The sequence below is a fragment of the Phocoena sinus genome, chromosome 14, assembly GCF_008692025.1.
Source record: "Phocoena sinus isolate mPhoSin1 chromosome 14, mPhoSin1.pri, whole genome shotgun sequence".
In the NCBI taxonomy this organism is placed as follows: domain Eukaryota; kingdom Metazoa; phylum Chordata; class Mammalia; order Artiodactyla; family Phocoenidae; genus Phocoena; species Phocoena sinus.
In genome coordinates, this window is record NC_045776.1 from 64,060,410 (window position 1) to 64,067,876 (window position 7,467).

Below are 7,467 nucleotides of genomic sequence, written 5' to 3' on the forward strand. Positions count from 1 at the left end.
TGGCCGGCGACCCGGGCCTTCCTTCTTCCCTCGGGAACAAGAGCAGCGAAGGAGGCGCTCAGCCGCGAGTCCAAATCCCCCCGCACGTCCAGGCCCTGCTGAAACTGCCGGCTCCTTGGGAAGCCCCACGAAGGCCGCCAGAGGAGGGGCCAGGCTGGGGACTTGCAGCCCCGGTGATGAGGCAGGCTGGAGCAAGTGGACGGGCTGGAGAGGACCTTGTTATTTTGATGGAAAAGGGAAACTCCATTTATTCATTCTAATGAACAAAGTCAATCATTTATTGAGCACAGACCATGTGCCAGGCACGGTTCTGGATGCTGAAGACACAAAGGCCAACAAAAGATGCCATCCCTCCTGCCCTCCTGGTGTAGCCAAGGAGACAGGCCGTCATGGTCTTGTGCTAAGATGAGAGAGAGTGTTTGCGGGACAGCGCGCTAACGGAAATAACAGCCAAGTGGAGACTGGAGGGTTGGGTAGTGCGCCCCATGCCAGGTGGGGTGATCTGGGAATCCTCTGTGAAGAGGTGATGTTTGATTGTCACTGCTGTGAGCACAGTAGACTGCCAGAGGAATTGGTGAGCAAGGGACGCTGGTGGCTTGGGCAGGGTGGAGCCTGGAAGGCCAGGAGGGGCGGGATGTGGTTTGCCAGCAGACTAGACAGAGCTGTGAGAGAGGAGTCAAGGGTGACTTTGAGGCCTGAGCTGCAGGGTGCATGGAAGGCGGTGGCCTTTACTGAGCTGGAGAATGCTTGGGAGAAAGGCAGGCAGATGGAGAGTCCTGTTCTGGCCTCACTGAGTTTGGGGCATCTGTATGACATCCTTGTGGAAAAACCCAAGTATGGTGTTGGGGGAGATGTCAGGCAGGCTGTCCAAGTGTGGGTAGCAGCCTTCATTAGACCAATGACATTTGTAGCCTTGGGCCCGCGTGAGATGCCCAAGGGGCGAGGCCAGGCCTGGGCAGCTCGACCTTCATTAGTTAGAGAGAGAAGGCAGACAGCCAGGGAAGCAGGGAGACCAGGGAGGCTGCAGCAGAACCAGGAAAAGGCTGCAGGGACAAGGTAGTGAGAAGCCCTGGGAGTCGTGGCCTGGGAAGCCACGCCAAGGTCCCTGGATAATGGCGGCCATGAGGAAGAGGAAGGTGCCCGGACCTTTACCGGGAGCTCAACTTTGGACTCGAGTGTGGCAGGTGAGGGAAGCCCTGGGCTGGACCCTGAGTCCCCCAGGGAGACTGGAGTGGGGAGAACCAACCGAGATACCTTGTTATTTTGGTGGAAAAGAGAAACTCCATTTCAGGTGGATCCTAGGAGGGCTAAGAGGGCTCCCCTGGGGAGTGGCCCCTGGAGGCCCACTTGGGAGGGGCGGGGAGGGAGAGACTGGGAGCACGAAGGAGGTGTGCATTGGGTTCAGGAGTGAGGAGAGGTCAGTCTGATACAGCAGGAGTTGGACCAAGGGCTGAGAGGCTGGTGGGAGCAAGCTGATAAGGCCCCCTCAGACAGCCTCCATTTTCCAGCAAAGCAGATCTAGGTCACATTCGAGGTGACACCGTCGGAGCAGATCCCACCCAGGTGGGATCCCACCCAGGTGGAGGTGCGGCTGCAGGGCTGGGATCCAGGGCCTCAGACATCAGGGCGGGCGCCTGCCAGGCTTGAAGGAGCCAGCGAGGGTGTCGGGTTTCCTGTCTGCACGGGGAAGGGGAGGCATTCCTGCCTCCGGGCCCTCAGCAAGCAGGCACTGGCTGGCCCTCCGCTCAGGGTCAGGCTGGGACTAACGGAGGGGCCGTCATGTGATAGGGGTGTCTGTCTCTCCCCTTCGATGGGGCTGATAAGGCAGGAGCCGGGTTTGGGGCTGGAGAAACACATTCCTGGGAGATGGAGCCCAGGGTGGGGGCGGGACACGCTGGGAGCAGCCGCGGGGTTCTACTGCACATCTTCCCTTCTCAGGCCCAGGGTACCCTCAGGTGGGGATTGAGGCCCCTAGGAGGCAGAGCAGGGCCTGGGGAAGACTGTCACCACCAGTCCAGGCTTTCACGTCCAGTGTCAGGCCCAGGACAGGCCACTCGAGAGGCACCGGGCCCGCTGCTCCAACCCCTGGCACCTCCAGACAGTTAATTACAGAGAGAAGGCCTGGGTGAGCCAGGCAGGCGGGGTGCTGGATGCTAATGGCTGTGTAGCCATCTGTCTGTCCTGAGCAGCAGGGCAGCAGGCCTGCCCGAGGGGCCGCCTCCTCTTTCCTGGGCTGAGGACTATGGCAGGAGGCGGGCCTGTGGCGAGGTGAAGATGGGCCTGCTCTCCAAGCCACCTCGCTGGCCTCAGGACCCTGCCTGCTACAGAGCAAGGAGCCCAGGTCTGGGGACAGGTGCCCAGGTCCGGGGACACCCGAAGACCTCTGATTTCTCTGTCCAGGCTCTCCAGTGCTTACAGGCAGGACAGCACCTGCTGTGTGCCCATCAAGCTGGCCTTCTTCCTCACAGGGCTCGTACACCAGGAGAGACCCTCATGAGACCCCAATGACAACCCCAAAACCTGGAGCCAACCCTGACTCCCACTCCCCGGCCCCACAGGGAACCCTCCAGTCCTTTCCCCACCTCTTATTCAGCATCCCTCTCCTGGGACAGCCCAGATCTGACTTATTCAGTCACTCATTTCCCTCCCTACCAGCCTAGATGTTCTGTTAAAAGGAGAGGGAGAGAGGGTGATAGAAATGCCCCCTACTCCAGGAAGCCCTCCCTGAAGGGACCAGAGCTCACCTACCTTCTGTTAGGGCCCCACACACTCAAATTTTAGATGTATTGTATTCCGAAGGCAGCACGTGCCCGTGGTAACAGCTGGCAAGAAGCAGAAACAAGGTGAGTGCTGGAGGCACTGTGTCTTCCTGTGGATAACATGTGGCACCCCTCGCGGTGCTTCTCCTCAGGGGCTGTGAGCTCAGTGCCCACCCCCTCCCAGCATATGGACTATGCCCCCAACTGCTGTGGGTGGGTCTCACCGCAGCTCCAGCCAGTGCCCCCAGGAGCAGCTGTGTCCCCGGTGGCCCTTCCTGTCTGGGTCATGGGATATTTTTAGCACTGAGTCCGGAACTCACTCGGCAGCAGCTGCTCGTGACTGGAGCATAAGAACAACAAACCGTCCAGGTGGGCTGTGTCAGGCCTGCCCGGCAGAGGGGGCGACCTGGGCCTGGCCTTCTGAGCCTGGTAGCAGAATCGACTTTCCAGGAATTTGAGGGTCTCTGGGTGGGCTGGGGAGGGAGGGGGCAGTCAGGATAGAGGAAGAGTAAGCATTAGCCAGGCCCGACAGGAGAGCAGCTTGTGCAAAGGTCTTGAGATGGCATGGAGGGACAGAGGCAGGGAAGGAGCTGCATATGATGAGAGGCTGGCTGACAGGCCCTGTAGGTGATGGTCTCTGTCCCAAGGGCAGTGAAGAGCCCCAGGTGAGGTTAGGATCAGATGGCGGCTCTTTGGAGAAAGCAGGGGTCAGAGGGGGAGATGGTTGCGGCCCGCAGTGGTGGGCACGTGACAGCGAGGGTGACAGGGTCAAGGAGGCGGAAGGCATAGACCTTAGTGAGTGCTTGGCGAGGGGGCTGAGACGTAGGGGAGGGCCAGGTTTGGGAGGGAGAGCCCCTGTTGGTTTGGGACAGGCCGAGTTAGGGGTCCCGGGGGGACAGGACCGCTCAGGGAAGCCCTCCCTGGCCTCCCCAGCCCTGCCCTCCCAGCTCCTTTCCTTCACCCTTCTCCAGCTGTGGTTCAGAGACAAAAACCTCTCTGCCACCTCTGGGCTCCTGCCATGTCTCTGACAGGCGACTCTGCTCCTTGGATGCTCCCCTGCTGAGTAGCTGGGGTGTGGGACTCCCCGCCTGGACCCCGGTTTCTCTATCTCTGACCCTCAGTGGCTGGATGAGATGGTCCCTCCCCAGCCCCAGCTGCCAGGCCATCCTGACCTTCAATGCCCGGCTGTCATGACCCTCATCAGTTGCCCCTCATTCCACTCGCTGCTGTGGCCACTACCTGACCATCAAAGCCGCCTCCAGCCAGAGCCCCAGAGCAGCTGGCGGCGCCCCACCCCTGCCCCCTCCACCTCAGCTATTTTCGAGCTCAGTGTGGCTGTGGGGTTGTGTTTTGGAAGAAAATTATCTGCTTGGCTGAATCAGCCAAATGGCAGGGCCGGGGATGCGAGTTCATGGAGATACAGTGAAAAGACTGTGTGATCCCACACAGGTCTGCTGCCCACCTGCACACCTGGGGATGCATGTGGGATCCGGTCCATGTGGAGCCTGAGGCCACGCTGTCCCACGGTCTTCCTACCCGTAGCCTGCCTGCCAGATCATCAGGCAGTTCCCATCTGTGGTCTGGCAAGGACCTGGAAGGACAGGGGCCACCACTCTGGGAGCCCTGCCCAGAAAGTGACTGAGTGCTCAGAGCAGGTGGATGGAGAAGCTCAGACAGGCCCTGGGCTCCCCCATCTCCCACCTGGCTTATACCCCCGACACCCCTGCCAAGCAGCCCAGGCCCTGCTCACATACCGGGGAGGGTGAGGCCCTGCTCACATACCGGGGAGGGTGAGCCCCAGACCAGGTGCTCGCTCAGACCCTGGGACAGGAACCCTGCGTCCTTGTACCCTTCCACCCCCACCCCCCCACCCCCCACCCCCCCGCCCCAGATACCACAATCCCCGCCTCCACATTTCACTCAAGATGTTCTCCCAGCCTCGCACGCCCTTCACTTGTGTGAGGTATTAGGGTCTCTTTAAGAAAACAAATGCAAAATTACAAGTCCAAGATTAGGTACAAAAGTACCTCATTTGTTTAGAATGAGGACACGAACAAAACAAGCGACAAGTTCACAAAAGGTAACAAGTAGCACTCAATATCAAACCCAGGAAAAATCCCCTCCCTGGTCAGAAGCTGTGCCTGTGTGGTGAAAGAAGCAGCGGGCGTTAACCAGGCCCCTGGGGAAACTGAGGCTGGGGTGTGGGGAGGGCATGGGGAAGGGGTGAGGGTGGGCCCAGGAAGGGGTGGGCTGCCTGTTCAGCTCCATCCCAAACCTGCACCAGGTGGCCCAGCCACAGGGGACGGGCCACCACTTTGGTGTCCTCCCCTCTTCCCCCATCATGGGCCCTGCTGGGAGGGGGCCTCCCCCACCAGGGAATGCAGGCGTCAGCACTTCAGACTCTGTCTAACCGCCATCCCCACCCCCCGCCTCCCACCCTTCCCCTCCAGATGTGGGCACAGCTGTATTTTTAGAACAGCCAGCCCCGAGGACATTCTTTGCTTCTAATTAAGATGGCTTTAAATCTCCTGTCCGCAATCAGCTCCACTGTTCAGTCCTCAAATATCAAAGGGTGGCCAGGAGGGGCTGCTCGGCTGGTTGTTGCTTGGGGTTTCTTCTTTCTTTCTTAGTTTTGAATCGTTAAGTTGGAAATGTGACCCAGAACTGGAGTGGATGCCAGCTCTGAGGAGGAGGGAGAAGCTAGATTTGGGGTAGAGCCTGCAGGGGCTGCCCCTAGGCCTTGCCCTCCACACTCAGTCAGGCTGCAGCCCCTCATGTTCACCTACCCACAGGCAGGGTCTGTCTGGAGATCAAGAGAGGGCACAGTACCTGCCCTTAGGATGCTCAGTGCAGGCAGTCAGCAGACACACCTGGGGCCTGAGGGTGCAGCGCCTGTGCAGGGGGCAGGTCAGTCGTCATGATGTCCCCATTTTACAGGTGAGCAAATGGAGCCTGGAGAGAGGAAGTACATGTTGGGACTGCAGGTACCCCATTGGTATCAGCTGCAGCCAGGCCTGTGGCCGGCCTGCTGTGCTTGGTGATGGCTCACTGCCCACCCTGACAGCCTGGTGCCCAAGGTCAGCTGGCCTCTGAACTCCAGCCAGTGCCTCCTTGGGAGGCTCCTGGTGTAGAGTAGAGTTGCCAGTCCAAGTGGGAGGAACAGGGAAGGCCTTGAACCACTCCCCAGCCCTTCCTGGAAAGCACAGCTGACAGATGAGGACGCTGAGGTCAGAGGGGAGGCAGTCGGGTCAAAGCAGGTCAGTCCACCCACCACCCACCCGGTGATGGATGCCCAGCTGATGGGCTGAAGGAGAGACCAGGGACCATCGGGGCCAGCCTGAGCCCAGGCTCCAGGGGTTAGGCCACCATCCAGACTCCTGTCCCACCCTTCATGGAGCAGAGAGGGGAGGCACACAGCGAGGCAGAGGCAGGGTGGGCTGGGTGTCAGACCGCCGAACTCCCGACCAAGGCCCTACCCCCCTCTCCCCCCGGCCCCCGGCGGGGCGCGGTCTGGGTGCGCAGGACTAAGGAAACGAAATCACCTGGGGCTCGTGGAACAGGGGACGCCCGGGATCGGCCAGGACTCGGCGCCCAGGGGCCGTGGGGGCAGCTCCCCCTGGAGTTCCCCGCACCTGGCGGGGCCCTGGCTCAGGCCTCTTGGTTTCCCTGCCACCGCGGAGCCCCGAGAGGTCTGACGACCTGCCGCGCCAACTCCCGAAGCGCGGGCTTTGTCGCCCCCTCGCGGCCGGAGCCGGTCTCGGCAGCGGGGACGGATCCCGGCAACTGGCGGGGGCGGCTTGGGAGGGCTAAATGGGGTCTGGAGGCCTAATCCGTGGGTCAGCGGAGTCCCCGGGCCCGGGTAACAGTGGAGGCACCTTCTGGAGCGGGCTCGGGTCGACGAGGCGGCCTCGCCGCTTCTGCGGGGGTAGGAGCAGCCGGGGGCTCGGTGGAGCGCAGACCCGGTGGAGCCCTCCAGCCAGCTTTGCGGTATCGATTACCTTCGGTGCGAGCCGCTGTGTTCCCTGCCTCCCGCTGAGTGCCGGGGTGGATCCCCCTACTCCCCCCTCGCCGCCAGCTCTGGGCCTCAGTTTCCCCGTCTGCAGAGTGACAGGCTCTGGAGTGTAGGAGGGAGCGTGGGTCGTGGCTCCCATGGCGGGGGAGGGGCGTCACCACCCACGTTGGCCTCCTTCCCGGAGCTCCTGAGCACTGGTGACTGAAAGCAGGCCACCCCTCCTCCCTTGACCCTGTTGCAGGAAAAATAGACATGAGAATTTTCTGATAAACAAGGAAAATAAGGAAACAATGAACAGGCTGGGGAAACAATATAAACAGGCCTGAAAGAGTTAAGTAATCTTGGTTATTCTTTAGCTATTACTACTAACAAACACTTGTAGCTAGACTTGTCCTTCACAAAGCTGATTACTCTCTGACTCCGTACAAATTACCCTTTGCACCTGGCATTTCTTCTCCCCCTACACTCCCTTGTAGCACTCTTCATTTCAGAAAGAAGGTCACCAGCCGATAACTTCAGGGACACCAGACCTGGTTGCTGAGCCGCCTGATGCCAGCTTTGGCCATGAATTTGCAGAAGAAAAGAAATGCAAGACCTTCACTACTTTTGATCCTTATCATATACCCGGGACTGCGAGCCCCACATATAAAATCTTCTCCGATTCCCCAAGGAGGGGGACACAGTTCTTGAGGCACT